Source organism: Pseudophryne corroboree, chromosome 6, assembly GCF_028390025.1.
Source record: "Pseudophryne corroboree isolate aPseCor3 chromosome 6, aPseCor3.hap2, whole genome shotgun sequence".
In the NCBI taxonomy this organism is placed as follows: Eukaryota; Metazoa; Chordata; class Amphibia; order Anura; family Myobatrachidae; genus Pseudophryne; species Pseudophryne corroboree.
Window position 1 is genome coordinate 272,189,469 of NC_086449.1, and position 20,276 is coordinate 272,209,744.

General features: G+C 44.7%; 1 protein-coding gene across 1 annotated transcript in view; it reads left to right on the forward strand.

Annotated features, from left to right (window-relative positions):
• The window catches only part of SECISBP2L (SECIS binding protein 2 like), a 197,623-nt gene that overhangs the window by 329 nt on the left and 177,018 nt on the right, over positions 1-20,276 (forward strand). The window lies entirely within an intron of this gene.

The following is a 20,276-nucleotide window of genomic DNA, read 5'->3' on the forward strand; positions in this document are numbered from 1 at the left end:
CTATGTACAGTATATATGGTCTTCTCAGAGTGTGATGTTCCCTCTCCCTGGCTAATGCCTCTATGGCAGTAGGTTGGGTCAAGGCAGTATGGGTTACTGGGGTTCTGATGGGTTTTGTTTGTTTTAACAATGAGCTAAAGGTTTAATCATCTGTTAATGACGGTCCTGAGGGTTTAATCACATCTTGTATATGGTTTGGCATATTATTATTATTATTATTATTATTATTATTATTATTATTATTATTATTATTATTGTTGTTGTTGTGTGTGTTGTGTTTTTTTTTTTTTTTTTACCATATGAAAAGTAGTAACTTGGCTGTGTACCGAATGCTGCGTAGACTATTGTAGGTATTTTATTCGTGTCCTCCACATTCTTCCTCATACTTTGTGGGAAATGGAGTTATTTTCAAAGAATGCAATGTATGTTGGGATGACACGTTTTCCAGAAAACTACCGGAAAAATAGCTGATATTCCACCTGGCAGCGCATCGCTTTGATTGGAGCTACAGTAGTCTACAAATAAACACATCTTTGTCAAATTTGTTGCACGTTCTGACCACTCAACAACAACTTTTATTCTTGCATCTAACACAGGAGTAGACAGCATGTTGCACTCCAGATATAGAACTACATGTCCCAGTATTTCCTGCTGCAGTTTTGCTGTTGGGGTATGCTACAACTGACAGAGCATGCTGGATGTGAAGTTTCATAGCAGTGGAGTGCCACATGTTGTCTACCCTTAGATTTGTGTGAAGAATGCGCTGTTACAATCTGAAAATACTATCTAAGAAACGTCATACATGTTTTAATTATTTGTCATATGTTTATGTGACGTGGGTTAGATAATTACTGTAGCCAGTTAGTATTTAGGTAGCAACATAAATTTACATCGGGAGTTTCCACACTTGGTCCCCAAGGACCCCCAACAGTTCATGTTTTCCAGGTCACCTAACAGGTGTATTCATCACTCACTGACTCACTTTTAAAAGGTCAAAGGTGGCGCTTATTTCACTTATGATTCTGTGAGGTGACCTAGAAAACATGGCGGCCCTTGAGGACTGAGTTTGGGAACCACTGATTTAGATGAACAGTACAGAGAGAATTGTTGTTCATTTTAGTCCCAACCCCATTAGAGCTTACAGTCTAAATTTCCTTACATGCAAGCCGCAAACACACCACACACTGCTGTATATTTTTGTCATCCTCCAATCAAATGTTCATGTGACATATAAGAAACAATTTAGTAAAACTACTTATATCTAATAGGCCCTACACACTGGGCAATATTAGTGAAAGATATGAACGATCTCGTTCATTAATGAACGAGATACCGTTCATATCTTTCAGTGTGGAGGCTCCAGTTATGAACGATGCGTGGCACCGCGCTTGTTCATAGCTGGTGCCCCGTCGCTTGTGCATGCAGGCCAATATGGACGATCTCATCCATATTTGCCTGCACTGCTATGGAGCCGAGTGACCGGGGGGGGGGGGGGGGGGGGAGTGAAGAAACTTCATTGTCCCCAATGCCACCGGGGTCGCCCGTCGGCCGTATTCGCCGTCTGGCAGCTCGGCGGCAGATCACGCAGTGTGTAGGGCCCTTAAGACATTTTCATGAATAAAATCAATACTATTTTGTGTTATACATACTAGTAATAATAATAATTAATCTCCTATCTGACCCTGTTTAAGCTAATTCTTTTTATTATTTGTTTGCTGATAATGTAATTGTTAGGTTTTGATTCTGCATTATAGCTGTTTAATACAGTTACGGGTGTGCACTTGCTTCCATAACTTGTTCAATATGTATCTGGTTGCTCTTGTTTGAATAAGAACTGTGTTTCCAGAGAAATGTGTTGTCCTGTTTGACTACATGGCTATCATTCCTTTAGTGTAAGTCACCATCAAGGAAGCAAATAAAGGCTATTTATAGATTATTTTAGTCTGCTGTATATGGCAATTAGTTTTGATTGAAAGGAATGTAAAGTGTTTCAGAAATGTGTTGTATTTGTCCATATTATCATGGCTTTTCTGTAAGAATTGCAGAAATCCTTTCCAAGACTGACACTCTGTAATGTTTTATTTCTTTTTTGACATTACAGTTTTTTGCACTCCAAAATAACTTTACAAGATAGGTCATACAAAGGCCTACACATATTGACATCCAGCTGAAAAGGTTAAGTGACAATAAACAAAAGCATTTGTCTGTATATATACAGTACCCTGTCCATGTGGGCAGCTTTACCAGCCTGTTCCTTCTAGTGACATCGTCTGTGTGCAGCTGTCAGACTGTAAAGACAAAGGCAACACAGTTTATGGGCTGGGGTACAAAATCTGTGCTTTTATGTTTGCTGATGTTAAAAAGAAAAGAAAAATACCTATGTAAATGTATATTCATTGTTATTCTGTTAAGAGCACAAAAACATTATTCATTTTCTAATTTACTCCAGAAGTGAACGAAAAACTATATGGTTGTGTAAAAAAAGAAAAGAAAAAAAAAAGTGTGTGTTTGTTAACTTGCAGTGTATGAGGTCAATCCTATCAGGTGCAAGGGGGTGGGTTGCCGTTGCACTGGCAACGCAACTTGCGCAGGACTTGCAGAATTTTGTATTTGTATGATGTTGCAAACAAAAATCCACAAGTCTGTATACATAAGGGTGGCATATACAGTAGCTGGAATTACTCGATGCGCGAGGGGACTCTCCGCTTGTAGGATCAACCCCTATGTTTTTAGTAAACATACTGTAAAACTGTGTCCGTTATGCTATAGCTTGGATTATGACTACAGAGAAGCTGATGTAAATGGCCACAAAGTGTAGAGGAAATACATGGTGTGGGCTCTTTGGTCCTAACTCAGTTGTACACTAATGCAATTAAGATTTTCGACGCTATGCAACTGCTAATGTTAGCAAGTGAGGCTGACACCCAGAAACGAAAATAGACACCCACCGAGGTAACGCAACCTATTCACAATTTGTGTACACATACGCCTATACGCAAGAACGGTAAACATCAACTGCTCAGATAGGTCAATGGCTATGCAGACTAGAGATTGCAGTAGTCACGCAGGCGCCATGTCTGTACGCAGAAGCTCTCATCTGACATCACATACATGCTCTGTAAACAGCCATGACACAATGGCGTTTTTACAACCACTTCCCGCTAACACTTTTACCACCCCCAAATGGTCACTTCCTGTCAATCACTTTGTGAATCCTCAATGTGAACCCAGTCGCAAAGATACCTATACACAGTGTGATTGCAGCTCGTGCGTAGTCTACCGATAATCACTCAATTGCGAAAACATTGGCATAGCGTACAACTGTGAGTTAGGCCCTCTGACAGTTATACTGCAGCAGTGATGTCAAAGTCTGATCCATCATGAAGTATGATCGGAGGTCTTGTATCAAATTTAGAGATGAGCGGATTCGGTTTTACTCGGTTTTACTCGGTTCTCAAAACGGCATCCGATTGGCTATCCAGAACACGTGACATCAGTGAGCCAATAAGATGCCGTTTTGAGAACCGAGTAAAACCGAATCCGCTCATCTCTAGTATCAATACTCTGAATCGAAATGGGATCGGCATATGTGTAACAATACAGAATTGATTAATGTTTTTAGAATGGGAATACATTCAGTTTTATGAAATTTTGATATTTTACGCTGTACATGCGCAGTTTCAGTCTATACCAGGGCTAGGATGGGGCCGCTGCTCTGAAAGGCTTTTTTTTTTTTAAATCATAGTACAGCCCCAAACGGATACAAGAGATTAATAGGAAATATATAAATATATATATATATATATATATATACTCATTTATTTCAATGTCAGAATCGATTCACACGATAGATCGAATTAATACAGGTTGAGTATCCCTTATCCAAAATGCTTGGGACCAGAGGTATTTTGGATATCTGATTTTTCCGTAGTTTGGAATAATAATAAACAACGTTTGTGTACATTGAGCCATCAGAAAACAAATGTTTCACTATCTCACTCTTAAGGCCCATACACATTAGACGATGTCGCTCTGTGAGCGACATCGTCTAACGTCTCCCCCTCCCGGGCCGGCCAGTCTGCGGCCGGCTGTACGCACTGAGCGATATGACCGCTCATATCGCTCAGTGACGTCACGCCCCCGCCAGCCCTGCATGAAGGTCGTGGACGACAGTCCACATCCTTCATGCATGCCCTACCGACAGCGACGATCGTTGCCGACCAGCGGGGCCGCGCATCGATCGTCGCTGGCGGCATACACACTTAACGATATAATGAGCGACATCGCTCAAGGAGGGGGGAAATGAGCGACGTCGCTCATTATATCGTTAAGTGTGTATGGACCTTTACTCAAAAAAGTCCGTATTTCGGAATATTCCGTATTTCGGAATATTTGGATATGTGATACTCAACCTGTAGTACCGCATGAAATATTAATCAAATCCACATATCTGTGCCCATCCTTGCTGTAAGGTTGTTTTTGGGGGGAGGCTTGGACAGTTTTATAAGTATGTTTGTAGCCACATTCAAAGTTCTGGTTTCTGCTTTAAATGTGGTTTTGTGGAGTTTGTATAAACTCATTGTGATGATTGTACTGATTGAGGATCGGTGATTGGGTAGAGTTATGTAATACGGTGATCAGCGGTCATCTGGCATTATCATTTATAAAATTATAAAAATAAGGAGCGCTTAAGTGATTCGATAAAAAATTGAACGCACATACCTGTGAAAGTAAATAAATGATTAGTAAAAAATGTTACAGCTCTTTTTGTGAATAATTGGTGAAGCGGAGATATTGCTGGTCTTAGCTCTCGAAATAGAACAGGTTGGACAGTCTTTATAAGTGGATATTAACTGTCCCTACTATCCCTGCTTGTACCTTTGGCGGCTGGATGTTCCTGTGCAAGTGTCTGCCGCAGTTGTAATTGATGCCGTCTCCCCGTCGTCGCGGCCGCTCCGGCTTGGTCTCTTCATACGCTCACTTGTTTAAAGCGTGTCAGCGTGTCAGCGTTTGCGTGCACTGACAGACAATTCTCCGTTCTCCTCACCGTGATAAGTCTCCAACGCGTTTCGGGTTCAAAAACCCTTTAACTAGGATGTTACTTGTTTGTTTGGACTTCCTTTTTATATTTAAAAAACTTTATTGATCTTATTTTAAAACAGGAAATGTTCAAACAGGAAATTATAAATAAAAAGCGGCAACCATGTGCCCTTATGATCCCTATGGGAAAAAAAGGTTTTTTTTAATAATTGGTATGGCGTTCAAAAAATTAAAAAATATAAAAATAAAATGATACAATGTAACAATAGATTATGATAACCTGGTAAAAATTGAATATTTGAAGAAATGATAAAGGAAAGAATTTTTTTATAATGATAATTCCATGAATTACTATATAAAATTAACTGTCTAAGAGAAAGGCATTTACATCTATTTCAACGTTTAGTCCCTCTGGTTGTAAGGTTCTCATATGGTATATCCATTTGGTTTCCTTTTTTCTTAGTTCAAGGCTTATGTCACCTCCTCTCCAGTTAGTGGTTATTTTTTGAATTCCTATGAATTTCAGGCTTGATGGGTCACTATTGTGGTAGTCTTTATAATGTTTAGAGACGCTATGAGTGTCCAACCCTTTGTATATATTGTATATGTGCTCAGAGACCCTTACTCGAAGCTTTCTCTTGGTTTGTCCAATGTATTGGAGTCCGCATGGGCAATGGAGAAGATAAATGACTCCTTCTGAGTCACATGTGATCCTTTCCTTAATTTTGTAAGTTTTCTTGGTTGTGTTTGACATAAACTCAGAAATTGGTTTCGTGGATTTTTCGCCTGTTGTTTTGCATGGGCGGCAGCACAAACAGTGGTAGTTGCCTTTCCTTTCTTTTTGATCCAATGCTTCCATCTTCGTATGGCTTCTGACTAGGTTTTGTTTCAGATTTCTGGCTCTTCTATAGACCATCTGTGGTTTATCTTTTTTTTTTTTTTTTTTTAAATTGTTTATTTTAATTTTTAGGTTATAAACATCACCACAGCTCCCCACCACACGTGGGGTGAGCTGTTGTCGTGTAACAAATACAACCAAAGACAGAGATATAACCTTGGAACAAAGATCATGCGGTTCCCAGCTTGCGACAAGAAAGAGAGGAGGTAAACAAGAAGAAAAAGATAACATATGAATCATTAATCATACATTTGTTAAAACGAGAAACATTTATGGATTATACCTCTGGGTGAGAAAAAAAAAAAAAAAAAAAGACCCTACTGTCGGGTGGGAACCGGAGATTACGCACTTAACTATGGCATTAGAAAGACGGAGTCTAAGGAGAGAAAGAAAGAGCATGAAGAGAGAGAAGGGGGAACGGGACAAGACGGGATGGGAATAGAATAGGGGGGGGGGGGAAGACCCAGGTTTGGGGGGGCGCCGCCAGTGCGCCTCCTCAATCCGCTGACCTCGTATAGGGCGTTAGTGTAAAAAGGGAAAGTGCTACCTGAGGGACACGAAGAGATCACATTTAGGGGCGAGCTTGTTACTACTCGTCAGGATAGGAGATCACCGAATTCAGAGCAGGAGAGCCATCGAGCTCCCGGGGGACCGTAATCCACTTGCGGGAGCCTGTGAGTCGAACCATAGTTCCCAGTTCAGGAGAAACTGGAAAGATCTATTATGGAGGTATGCAGTGATTTTTTCCATGCTTGCGAGATACCATACTTTATTGATGACCTGTTTAATAGGGGGGGGCTCCCTCTGTTTCCATTGAAGGGCAATTGAGCACCTAGCCGCGTTTAGGATCTGTGTCAGTAGTTTACCGGAGTTTGGGGGTGCGTTAGTAATGGGGAGGCCTAGCAGGAAGGACCAAGGGGCTTTTTGTACTTGGGTCTGGAGTACTGCACTCAACAGGCGTGCGACTGCATCCCAGAATATTGTGATTTTAGGGCACGTCCACCAAATGTGGAGGAAAGAGCCGTATTCCCCGCATTCTCTCCAGCACATGGGTGATGAGGATGGAAACATTTTGTGGAGTCTTGAGGGGACAAGATACCACCTGTATAATATTTTATATGCATTTTCCTTTACCAGGGTTGAGATAGAGGACTTCGCGACCGCGGTGAAAATGTCCGACCAGTCATAGTCCTCAGGCACCGGTCCTAGATCCCGTTCCCACTGGAGTACGAAGGCCGGGGTCGTCTTCTGGTCCTGAGTCTGGAGAAGGGAGTACAGCAGAGAGATGATTCCCCGCTCGAGTGGTTTGTGATAACAGTAGGACTCCAGCGTGGTGAGAGGTTGGAACGGGGACGAGTTTGATAAAGAAGTGACAAAGTGTCTCAGCTGGAAATAGGTGAAAGGGTTCGCCTCCGGGAAGTCAAATTTCGTCATGATGTCCGATAGAGGAGCGCAGGTTCCATCGGAGAGCATGTCCAGAGCAAAGCGGATGTTCCGTTCCACCCATGGACCCGAGCGGGTCAGTGACTGACCCGGTGCGAAAGAAGGGTTGTCCCATAAGGGGGTAAGCGCCGAGGGAGATGACAGTAAGTGAAAGCGTCGCGTGCAATAGTCCCAGATCTGACAGGTGAAATCTAGCACCGGGTGCAATTGTAGGTGGGGAGATCTAGTTCTGGGAGGGGATAGGAGTAGGGATGACAAAGATGGGATGTGGCTAAGTGCCGTCTCCAGCTGAAGCCAGCGTAAAGTTTGTGTAGGGGCGAACCAGGTTACCGCCTGGCTGAGATGGGAGGCCAAATAATATAGACGGATGTCTGGGAAACCTCTACCCCCTTCCTGTACTGGTTTGCGCAGAGTTGAGAAGCCTATTCTAGGCACCTTGTTACTCCACACAAATCGGAGCATCCATGAATGGACTTGTGCTAAGACAGATTCCGGAACCTTCACTGGTAGTGTCTGAAACAAATAAAGTAAGCGGGGGACAATGTTCATTTTCAGAGCTACAATGCGACCCAGCCAGGAAATAATTAGTGATTGCCATTTATGGAGGTCGGCTTTAAGGTTATTGAGCAGTGGCGAAAAGTTTTCCTTATATAGATCTCCGTAGCGGCGTGTAATAAAGATCCCCAGATAACGAATTTTAGAAGCGCACCAGGTGAATTTAAAGTTGCTTTGCATGTGGGATAATCGGGGAGGGGGGATGTGGAAGGGGAGAGCCTCCGTTTTGGACCAGTTAACTTTGTACCCCGAGACTTGGCCATATTCAAGGAGGAGGTCAAAAAGGTTCGGCAAAGAAGTATGTGGCGAGGAAAGCGATAGGAGGACATCGTCTGCAAACAGCGAGATTTTGTAAGTAGAACCCCCCACCCTCAGCCCCCCGATGTCGGGCGAGGCTCGGATGCGGGCCGCTAATGGCTCTATAACTAAGGCAAAGATCAGAGGCGAGAGTGGGCAGCCCTGTCTGGTTCCGTTGGAGATAACTAGAGGGTCCGACTGCACTCCATTCACAGATACTCTGGCGGAAGGGCTCGAGTACAAGGCCTGGATTCCTGTGAGAAATTCCCCCTGGAAGCCGAAATGGGCAAGAGTTTCGAATAGAAAGGGCCAACCTATCCTGTCAAATGCCTTCTCCGCGTCCAGAGAAAGCAAAAGAGCAGGAGTGTGCGTAAGATTGATGTAGTGAGCAAGACTAACAACACGTCTTGTGTTGTCTCGGGCTTGGCGGCCGGGGATAAATCCCACCTGATCATTATGGACTAGGTGTGGCAATACACTATTCAATCGGAGGGCTAAGATTTTTGCGTAGATCTTGATATCCGAGTTGAGTAGCGAGATAGGTCTATAGTTAGCGCAAATAGAAGCGTCTTTACCGTCCTTAGGAATAACTATAATTTTAGCCTCCAGAGCCGATTTGGAGAAAGAAGCCCCCTGTAGAACAGCGTTGAAGAGGGATGAAAGGTGGGGTGCAAGTTGGGGAAGAAAAGTCTTGTAATAGGCGGCCGTAAAGCCGTCTGGGCCCGGCGCCTTGGTAAGTTTTAGGGCTTTAACCACGGTGGCGATTTCTTCGTCGGAGATCTTTGAGTTTAATCCTGCAGCGTCCAATGGGCTCAGACAAGGCAGTTGGCAGTGGGATAGGAAGGTGCGGATGGCCTCATGAAAGTCCGGATTCGATTGAGTGGGCCCATGGGCATTGTACAGCTTTTCGTAGAAGCGCGAGAAAGCTTCAGTAATACATTTAGGATCAGCTGTTTTCTTGCCAGAGGAGGACTGGATAGATAAGACGTTGTTCCTAGCAAGTTTAGCCCGAAGTCTAGAAGCTAGTAGTCGGTCAGCTTTATCCCCTTTTTCGTAAAAGGACTGATTAAGCCATTTCAGGCTAGTCTCTACCTTCGCTGTCAGGAGCATGTTTAGTTCCCCCTTGGCCGCGGACAAGGACGAGAGATCTGCTTCGGACCCTGTTTTTTTTGTGTTTTTGTGAGAGGGACGCCACTAAGTCCGAGAGCTCCCGGATGCGTTTGGATCTGGTCCTCTTGTTATAAGATGAGGCACTAATCAGGCTTCCGCGTATTACTGCTTTGTGGGCGTCCCATAATAACATAGGGGAAATAGATGGGGATGTATTTGTTTTAAAGTAGTGTAAGATTTCGGTAGTTATGTGAGCTTTTGTTTGAGGGTTCAGAAGGAGTCTGTCATTCAGCCTCCAAACAGGGTGCCGGGCGGGAGGATGCGGGCCAGGGACGTCCACAGAAACCGGGCCGTGGTCTGACCATGTGCTAGGGTGGATGGAGGCGTCAAGGATACATTGGGCTGGCTCCGCACTTAGGAATATCATGTCCAATCTTGTGTAAACATCGAAGATGGGGGAGTAATATGTGTAATCCCTAGCGTTTGACTCCTTCGCTCTCCAGGTGTCGAAGAGGAGGTGTTGTGACAGCAGATGGTTTAGAGCGGTTGCGTTGCGCGAGTGAGAGGAGCGCATGGATCTAGGCAGAGGTTTTGATCTGTCCAGGTCTCTATCCAGAGTCATATTAAAGTCCCCCCCCAACACCACGCTGCCGTTTCTGTGCAAGGCTAAGAGGCTATTTAGGGAGCGGAAGAAAGGGGCCTGAAGCTGGTTTGGAGCATATACGTTCAAGAACGTGTAGGGGGATCCGTTTAGCAACCCTACTAACAGCAAGTATCTGCCTTCAGGGTCCCTCAGTATTTCAGAGGGGGTAAAATCTAGGTGGCTGGCAAAGAGTATAGAGACCCCCTTCTTTTTGCGCATGGGGTCGCAAGCATGGAAAGATTGTGGAAAAGATTTTGATCTAAGTTCGGGATGCGACTTACCCGAGAAGTGGGTCTCCTGTAGAAATACGATGTCTCCCCTAAGTTGTTTAAGGGACTGGAATAAAAAAGAGCGTTTACGTGGGCTGTTTAATCCCTTCGTGTTCAGGGAAGTTATTCTAAGAACCATGGTGTTGAGGTGGAGCACGATTCCTGTGGAAGCGCATCAGCGGGACCCCTGGGGAGAGAGGGGAAAGGAAAGGGGAGGAAATCAGAGAAAGAGGGGGAGAGAGAATAAGAGAACAGAGGATGCATAGGCAAAGATTAGTACCAGTAACTTGATAACAGAGAGAATCCATTCTCACTAGTCGGACCCAAGGAAGAAGGAGACCCGCAGGTCCAGTTCGTCCGACGTCGACCTCGGAGGTCGGGTGGGGGGTGGATGAACCCGGCCGATCGGAGAGGAGACCGGGTCCCGTGTGTGAACAAACTCAATTTAAATGTATATATTGCGGCTTATAGGCCAGAGGAGCTAACGGGGAAGGGAGGAGAGGGGGGGAAGGGGGGAGTGGAAGGGGGGGAGCCGCATATTACGGTTGGTAGGCAGAAGGAACCAACAGGGGGGGGGGAGAAGAGCAAGTTCGAGGGAACTGAAGGTAAACATGGTATGTCCATTACGAAGTAACAGTAGTGACATCGGGATCAGTTTAGATTAAGAAAAGAGGGTTCGGCCCAATCGGGCCGCCCGGGGCAGGAGCCCGCGCGGCCAGGCGCGTAGGTCCCTGCCCCAAGGGCCCGGGAAGGCCCACCCAAAACATATCCACCAAAACATCAAACGGTCAACAGCAGTTATCTAGAGGGCTCCTCGCCATCGAACGGGGGGTGAATGAACCCAGCCGATCGGAGAGGAGGCCGGGTCCCGTGTAGGAACCCAGGGTAAACACGGCGTGGCAGTCACAAGGCAACAATAACAACATTAATGGTAATATAAAGTAATAAGAAAGAGGCCGCGGCCCAGTCGGGCCACCCGGGACAGTAGCCCCCGCGGTCAGCCGCGCGAAGCCCCTGCCCCAGGGGCCCGAGAAGGCCCGCCCGCCCGCCAGACATGCAGCAGGACAATAGACAGTAAACCATTGTTACACAGAGGATCCAGCACCCCATGCGAGCCTCAGCAGAGTGCAACGAGTCCCCCTGAGGTACGCTGAGGGCCCGTTTGGGCATCGCGTCCCTGTAAGGCCTACAACATATGTCGGCTCATGTATCTAAAGAGGCGCGCGGTGACGGTCCAACTGTGCTCCAATCTGGAGGTGGGGCCGTGAGGAGAGGGGAGGTGTTGACTGGTAGAGGTCGCTGAGAGGTGGCCGGAGGGTCGGAGATGTTTAGTTGACGGAGCAATTGTAGGGCTTCGTCAGGAGATCTGGCAGAGAGGAATTTACCGTCCGCCCTGACCTGGAGGGCAAAAGGAAAGCCCCATCTATATCTGATGTTGTTGTCTCTCAGGGCTTTGGTTATGTCCTTTAGTTCCCGCCTCCTATTCAGCGTAACCGGTGACAGGTCCTGGAAGATTGAAAGATCGGAGCCTTCGAAGGAGGTAACCGGAGACCTCCGGGCTTTGGCGAAGACTTGGTCTTTGACCGCAAAGTAGTGAAACCGTAGGATCACATCTCTCGGTGTTTTAGCATCCTGAGATCTAGGGCGCAGGGCTCTGTGAGCTCTGTCTAGGAGTAACATGTCGTCCGGAACGGAGGGAGCAAGAGTGCGGAAGAGGCGGAGCAGGTAATCCGTGAGGTGGGTTTGCTCCACCGTCTCGGGAACGTTGCGGATTCGAAGATTGTTCCGACGGCCTCTGTTGTCCAAATCTTCTTGTTTATCCGCCAACAGCATAACATCGGTACGCATTTGAGTCATCTCCTGTTCCGATTCTTGTTGAAAGGCGATGAGCTCCTCTTGTTTTCTTTCGATGGCATCAACTCTGGAGCCCAGGTTGTCCACATCGTTTTTCAGGCCCGAGACAGCCTCCTGCACCTCCGCGCGGATTGATTTTTTAATGTTGCGCATTTCGGACAAGAGGAGGGCGACGTCTGCTTTTGTGGCGGGTGTAGAGGAAGAGTCATCTTCTGAGTCCCGGTCAGAGGTGGGTGGGGGTGAGGCAGTTTTCCGAGTGGAGGATGGGGTAGAATTCTTGAAGTAGCCCACCTGGTTTATCTTTTATATATGGTTTTAGTTGTTTGTCTAATTGTAAAACGTGCCAATGTTTCTGCAGTAGGCGTTCAAATTGGTGATGCTGACTGTTGAATTGTGTTATGAATATCAATTTGTTGTTCATATTATCGGTTTCTTGTTTGTATTGGTACAACGATTTTCTATCCATATTTGCAATTTGTTCAATCTCAGTTTGAAGGTCTTCTTCTCTGTATCCTTTGTCTACAAATTTCTTTTTCATGGTTTCGCATTGTTGTTTATATGTTTCCGAATGTGTGCAATTCCTTCTGAGTCTTCTAAATTGTCCGTTGGGAATGTTTTTCAGCCAGTTGTTATGGTGGTTACTATTTCGACTAAGTGTATTGTTGCCACTGCATTCTTTTGTATGGTTTCGTGTACATAATTGATTTTCCTGGATGAAAATTTCCAAGTCTAAGTATACCACCATATCCCTGCTTACAGTGGATGTGAACTCCAATCCGAAGTTGTTATTTTCCATGTGTTTAAGAAATTCAGACAATTTGTCTCTGGGCCCACTCCATATGAACAATAAATCGTCAATATACCTCTTCCAAATGACGATATATTCCTTAAATGGGTTATTTTCCCAAATGCATTCCTCCTCCCACCTAGCCACGAATAAATTAGCGTAACTAGGCGCGAAGGAGGAACCCATTGCTGTCCCCTTCTTTTGATTGTAGAACACCCCTTGATTCCAAAAATAATTTCTATTCAGTATGTATTGTATACAGCTGATGATGAAATTTATTTGTGAATTGGGAAATTGAGGAATGCATTTGGGAAAATAACCCATTTAAGGAATATATCGTCATTTGGAAGAGGTATATTGACGATTTATTGTTCATATGGAGTGGGCCCAGAGACAAATTGTCTGAATTTCTTAAACACATGGAAAATAACAACTTCGGATTGGAGTTCACATCCACTGTAAGCAGGGATATGGTGGTATACTTAGACTTGGAAATTTCCATCCAGGAAAATCAATTATGTACACGAAACCATACAAAAGAATGCAGTGGCAACAATACACTTAGTCGAAATAGTAACCACCATAACAACTGGCTGAAAAACATTCCCAACGGACAATTTAGAAGACTCAGAAGGAATTGCACACATTCGGAAACATATAAACAACAATGCGAAACCATGAAAAAGAAATTTGTAGACAAAGGATACAGAGAAGAAGACCTTCAAACTGAGATTGAACAAATTGCAAATATGGATAGAAAATCGTTGTACCAATACAAACAAGAAACCGATAATATGAACAGCAAATTGATATTCATAACACAATTCAACAGTCAGCATCACCAATTTGAACGCCTACTGCAGAAACATTGGCACGTTTTACAATTAGACAAACAACTAAAACCATATATAAAAGATAAACCACAGATGGTCTATAGAAGAGCCAGAAATCTGAAACAAAACCTAGTCAGAAGCCATACGAAGATGGAAGCATTGGATCAAAAAGAAAGGAAAGGCAACTACCACTGTTTGTGCTGCCGCCCATGCAAAACAACAGGCGAAAAATCCACGAAACCAATTTCTGAGTTTATGTCAAACACAACCAAGAAAACTTACAAAATTAAGGAAAGGATCACATGTGACTCAGAAGGAGTCATTTATCTTCTCCATTGCCCATGCGGACTCCAATACATTGGACAAACCAAGAGAAAGCTTCGAGTAAGGGTCTCTGAGCACATATACAATATATACAAAGGGTTGGACACTCATAGCGTCTCTAAACATTATAAAGACTACCACAATAGTGACCCATCAAGCCTGAAATTCATAGGAATTCAAAAAATAACCACTAACTGGAGAGGAGGTGACATAAGCCTTGAACTAAGAAAAAAGGAAACCAAATGGATATACCATATGAGAACCTTACAACCAGAGGGACTAAACGTTGAAATAGATGTAAATGCCTTTCTCTTAGACAGTTAATTTTATATAGTAATTCATGGAATTATCATTATAAAAAAATTCTTTCCTTTATCATTTCTTCAAATATTCAATTTTTACCAGGTTATCATAATCTATTGTTACATTATATCATTTTATTTTTATATTTTTTAATTTTTTGAACGCCATACCAATTATTAAAAAAACCTTTTTTTCCCATAGGGATCATAAGGGCACATGGTTGCCGCTTTTTATTTATAATTTCCTGTTTGAACATTTCCTGTTTTAAAATAAGATCAATAAAGTTTTTTAAATATAAAAAGGAAGTCCAAACAAACAAGTAACATCCTAGTTAAAGGGTTTTTGAACCCGAAACGCGTTGGAGACTTATCACGGTGAGGAGAACGGAGAATTGTCTGTCAGTGCACGCAAACGCTGACACGCTTTAAACAAGTGAGCGTATGAAGAGACCAAGCCGGAGCGGCCGCGACGACGGGGAGACGGCATCAATTACAACTGCGGCAGACACTTGCACAGGAACATCCAGCCGCCAAAGGTACAAGCAGGGATAGTAGGGACAGTTAATATCCGCTTATAAAGACTGTCCAACCTGTTCTATTTCGAGAGCTAAGACCAGCAATATCTCCGCTTCACCAATTATTCACAAAAAGAGCTGTAACATTTTTTACTAATCATTTATTTACTTTCACAGGTATGTGCGTTCAATTTTTTATCGAATCACTTAAGCGCTCCTTATTTTTATAATTTTTTCCAGTGTACCCATTATATGGAGCTGCTGATATAATAACACTAGCGCGGCAATTATCTTACCATATTATCATTTATAGGTTCAGACTGCCTGCTGTTACTTTTGCTATACTCAGGATTAAGTATTATGCCTGCTATTTCCCCGACCGGAGCTTGTTATTAACCATTTTTACTTGCCACAAGCCCCAAAGCTTACTTATATAAATACTCCTCTGCTTGCCATATCCATTCTTCATTCCATGTTTGCATTTTTTATTGCCAGCCTTTGAAATCTGTTATGTTGTGACTATTCTTTTGGGTGCCTTCGTTGCTTCACAATGCATTATTCCTGCAGTAGTACAGTATATTTTGGCGCTGTCACGGCTGTTAATATTTCTATCCTGACTTTGTTTGCACCAGCTTATAGTAAAATTTTACACTTGCACATAAGTTTTGGGTACAGCTCAGTATTTGTGAGCATTTATAGAGCTCTATGTAAGGTGTCTGGTGTAGAATGAATATTGGATGTTTGTTCTAGTGATTTGCACAGGATCCTCATGTAGAGGATAAGAGTGCTCATGTGGTTCAGTGATGATATGTGGATTGGGTAAATCGTGTGTGGGAAACAAAAGGAAGACAAAGGAAACTGTATGTAGTAGGATAGTATACCCGACTACATACAGTTTCCTTTCTCCTCCTACAGTTGTGGTGGGCCTTGCCTATATGTCACTTGGTCCTGCCTACATGAGGGCCACTGTACATTCCCAATCTGCCAATTGCAGACTGGCTTGATTTCAGCATTCATAACTATTATTTACTTGTCAACCCTAATGCTAGAATTTAGTCATGTGAAAGAGAAACTTTTTTTTTTTTTTCCCCAGTCTTGTGGGTTTATAATTGACAGTCACTTGACTTTAATAAGTCCTAAAATTGATAAATGGAATCTCATGTAACAATGACTGAAAGAGGCTGTTTTCTCATAATTTAATAAAAATAAACCAACATAAAGAAACAATGGAAGTATCCAATTAACAAGTAACCCAATGTTAACATGTAGTTTGGTCCTTATTTGTAAAGAAGATAATTAGAGGCAGGTGCTGCTTATTAAGTGCGCTACAATGTTTAATCATCATACCACCTCTATATAAAAGCAGAACTTCTACCCCATTCAAAATTACAATCTATGGGATTTACAGTCTGATTTGGATTCTTTTAAGTAGAAATCCGATGGTTTGTGGGTTGTGTGATACTGCATATGATGTGCAGCAAACGACACCGTTCTTCAAAACGGGTGCATGACAGGACCAGGGTCTGCGTGCAAGACAACAGATTTCCTGGTCCCGGTTGCCTGGATCTGACAGTCTGAGTAAGCTTGGGGCCACTGTTGGAATTGAACCCACGACCTCAGTGCAGCGAGGCAATAAAGCTAACCATTACACCATCCGCGCTGCCCCATCCGCATATCTTGTCTGCAGTCAGTCACAGCTGCATTATTCACATTAATAGATAGGAAAAAACAGACACCCAACTGACTTTTCAAACAATTGAATACGCCCCAATGTTTTGCCCAGCTCGCTCCTTGTTCAGCGATGATGGCTGAACTGTCCTGCACTCCTGCCCCACCCCCTTCCCAAGCCCCAATTCACGAAGCAGCAGCAGCCGGCGGACCCGCCCTGCTCCCTCCCTGCTCTCTCCCCAAGCGGCTTCACGGAGCAGCAGCAGCGGAGATCACATCACATGCAGTGGCAGTCAATACAGTGAGTCCACTGCCACCAATGTTCATTATGACTGTCCCAGTAAGCTATACATTGCTGGCATCTGCCCACCAATAATTATGTATGCCAGTAGTATATACATTGCTGGCAGAGGCCAGCAATGTACTCTATATATAACTGGCAACACTGGCCACCAAAGTTTATGTATAATATATACATTACAGGCATAGTCCCCCCTTTTCTCTAACATCCTAGTGGATGCTGGGGACTCCGTAAGGACCATGGGGAATAGACGGGCTCCGCAGGAGACAGGGCACTTTAAGAAAGAATTAGGAATACTGGTGTGCACTGGCTCCCCCCTCTATGTCCCTCCTCCAGACCTCATTTAGAATCTGTGCCCGGCCGAGCTGGGTGCACTTTAGTGAGCTCTCCTGAGCTTGCTGATAAAGTATTTTGTTAGGATTTTTTATTTTCAGAGAGCTTCTGCTGGCAACAGACTCTCTGCTACGTGGGACTGAGGGGAGAGAAGCAGCCCTACTAATTGCGGATAGGTCATGCTTCTTAGGCTACTGGACACAATTAGCTCCAGAGGGATCGAACACAGGAACGCACCCTTGGTCGTCCGATCCCGGAGCCGCGCCGCCGTCCCCCTCGCAGAGCCAGAAGCCGGCGTGAGAAGCAAAAAGACGTCAAAAGCGGCGGCAGAAGACTCCAGTCTTCATATGAGAGAGCGCACAGCACTGCAGCTGTGCGCCATTGCTCTCACATTAAACCCACACACTCCGATCACTGTAGGGCGCAGGGGGGCAGCAATTAAGTACCGGGCACTGTATATATGCATGAGCCCCTGCCATTATTTCTCTATCGTCCTAGTGGATGCTGGGGTTCCTGAAAGGACCATGGGGAATAGCGGCTCCGCAGGAGACAGGGCACAAAAGTAAAGCTTTCCGATCAGGTGGTGTGCACTGGCTCCTCCCCCCTATGACCCTCCTCCAAGCCAGTTAGATTTTTGTGCCCGGCCGAGAAGGGTGCAATCTAGGTGGCTCTCCTAAAGAGCTGCTTAGAAAAGTTTAGCTTAGGTTTTTTATTTTACAGTGAGTCCTGCTGGCAACAGGATCACTGCAACGAGGGACTTAGGGGAGAAGAAGTGAACTCACCTGCGTGCAGGATGGATTGGCTTCTTGGCTACTGGACATCAGCTCCAGAGGGACGATCACAGGTACAGCCTGGATGGTCACCGGAGCCTTGCCGCCGGCCCCCTTGCAGATGCTGAAGTAAGAAGAGGTCCAGAATCGGCGGCAGAAGACTCCTCAGTCTTCTAAAGGTAGCGCACAGCACTGCAGCTGTGCGCCATTTTCCTCTCAGCACACTTCACACGGCAGTCACTGAGGGTGCAGGGCGCTGGGAGGGGGGCGCCCTGGGAGGCAAATGAATACCTATTTTGGCTAAAAATACCTCACATATAGCCTCCGGAGGCTATATGGAGATATTTAACCCCTGCCAGAATCCGTTAAGAGCGGGAGACGAGGCCGCCGAAAAAGGGGCGGGGCCTATCTCCTCAGCACACAGCGCCATTTTCCCTCACAGAAAGGCTGGAGGGAAGGCTCCCAGGCTCTCCCCTGCACTGCACTACAGAAACAGGGTTAAAACAGAGAGGGGGGGCACTAATTTGGCGTTAGAAATATATAAAAAAGATGCTATAAGGGAAAACACTTATATAAGGTTGTCCCTATATAATTATAGCGTTTTTGGTGTGTGCTGGCAAACTCTCCCTCTGTCTCTCCAAAGGGCTAGTGGGTCCTGTCCTCTATCAGAGCATTCCCTGTGTGTGTGCTGTGTGTCGGTACGTGTGTGTCGACATGTAGGAGGACGATGTTGGTGAGGAGGCGGAGCAATTGCCTGTAATGGTGATGTCACTCTCTAGGGAGTCGACACCGGAATGGATGGCTTATTTAGGGAATTACGTGATAATGTCAACACGCTGCAAGGTCGGTTGACGACATGAGACGGCCGACAAACAATTAGTACCGGTCCAGACGTCTCAAAAACACCGTCAGGGGTTTTAAAACGCCCGTTTACTTTAGTCGGTCGACACAGACACAGACAGGGACACTGAATCCAGTGTCGACGGTGAATAAACAAACGTATTCCTTATTAGGGCCACACGTTAAAGGCAATGAAGGAGGTGTTACATATTTCTGATACTACAAGTACCACAAAAGAGGGTATTATGTGGGATGTGAAAAAACTACCATAGTTTTTCCTGAATCAGATAAATAAAATAAAGTGTGTGATGATGCGTGGGTTCCCCCCGATAGAAAATTATGGGCGGTATACCCTTTCCCGCCAGAAGTTAGGGCGCGTTGGGAAACACCCCTTAGGGTGGATAAGGCGCTCACACGCTTATCAAAACAAGTGGCGGTACCGTCTATAGATAGGGCCGTCCTCAAGGTCCAGCTGACAGGAGGTTGGAAAATATCATAAAAAGTATATACACACATACTGGTGTTATACTGCGACCAGCGATCGCCTCAGCCTGGATGTGCAGAGCTGGGGTGGCTTGGTCGGATTCCCTGACTAAAAATATTGATACCCTTGACAGGGACAGTATTTTATTGACTATAGAGCATTTAAAGGATGCATTTCTATATATGCGAGATGCACAGAGGGATATTTGCACTCTGGCATCAAGAGTAAATGCGATGTCCATAACTGCCAGAAGATGTCATGGACACGACAGTGGTCAGGTGATGCAGATTCCAAACGGCACAAAGGTGTATTGCCGTATAAAGGAAGAGGAGTTATTTGGGGTCGGTCCATCGGACCTGGTGGCCACGGCAACTGCTGGAAAATCCACCGTTTTTACCCTAAGTCACATCTCTGCAGAAAAAGACATCGTCTTTTCAGCCTCAGTCCTTTCGTCCCTATAAGATCATATCTGCCCAGGGATAGAGGAAAGGGAAGAAGACTGCAGCAGGCAGCCCATTCCCAGGAACAGAAGCGTTCCACCGCTTCTGACAAGTTCTCAGCATGGCGCTGAGACCGTACAGGACCCCTGGATCCTACAAGTAGTATCCCAGGGGTACAGATTGGAATGTCGAGAAGTTTCCCCTTCGCAGGCTCCTGAAGTCTGCTTTACCAAGGTCTCCCTCAGACAAGGAGGCAGTATGGGAAAAAATTCACAAGCTGTATTCCCAGCAGGTGATAATTAAATTACCCCTCCTACTACAAGAAAAGGGGTATTATTCCACACTATATTGTGGTACTGAAGCCAGAAGGCTAGGTGAGACTTATTCTAAAAAATTTTTTTTGAACACTTACAAAGGTTCAAATCAAGATGGAGTCGCTCAGAGCAGTGATAACGAACCAGGAAGAAGGGGACTATATAGTGTCCCGGGACATCAGGGATCCTTACCTCTATGTCCCAAATTTGCCCTTCTCACTAAGGGTACCTCAGGTTCGTGGTGCAGAACTGTCAC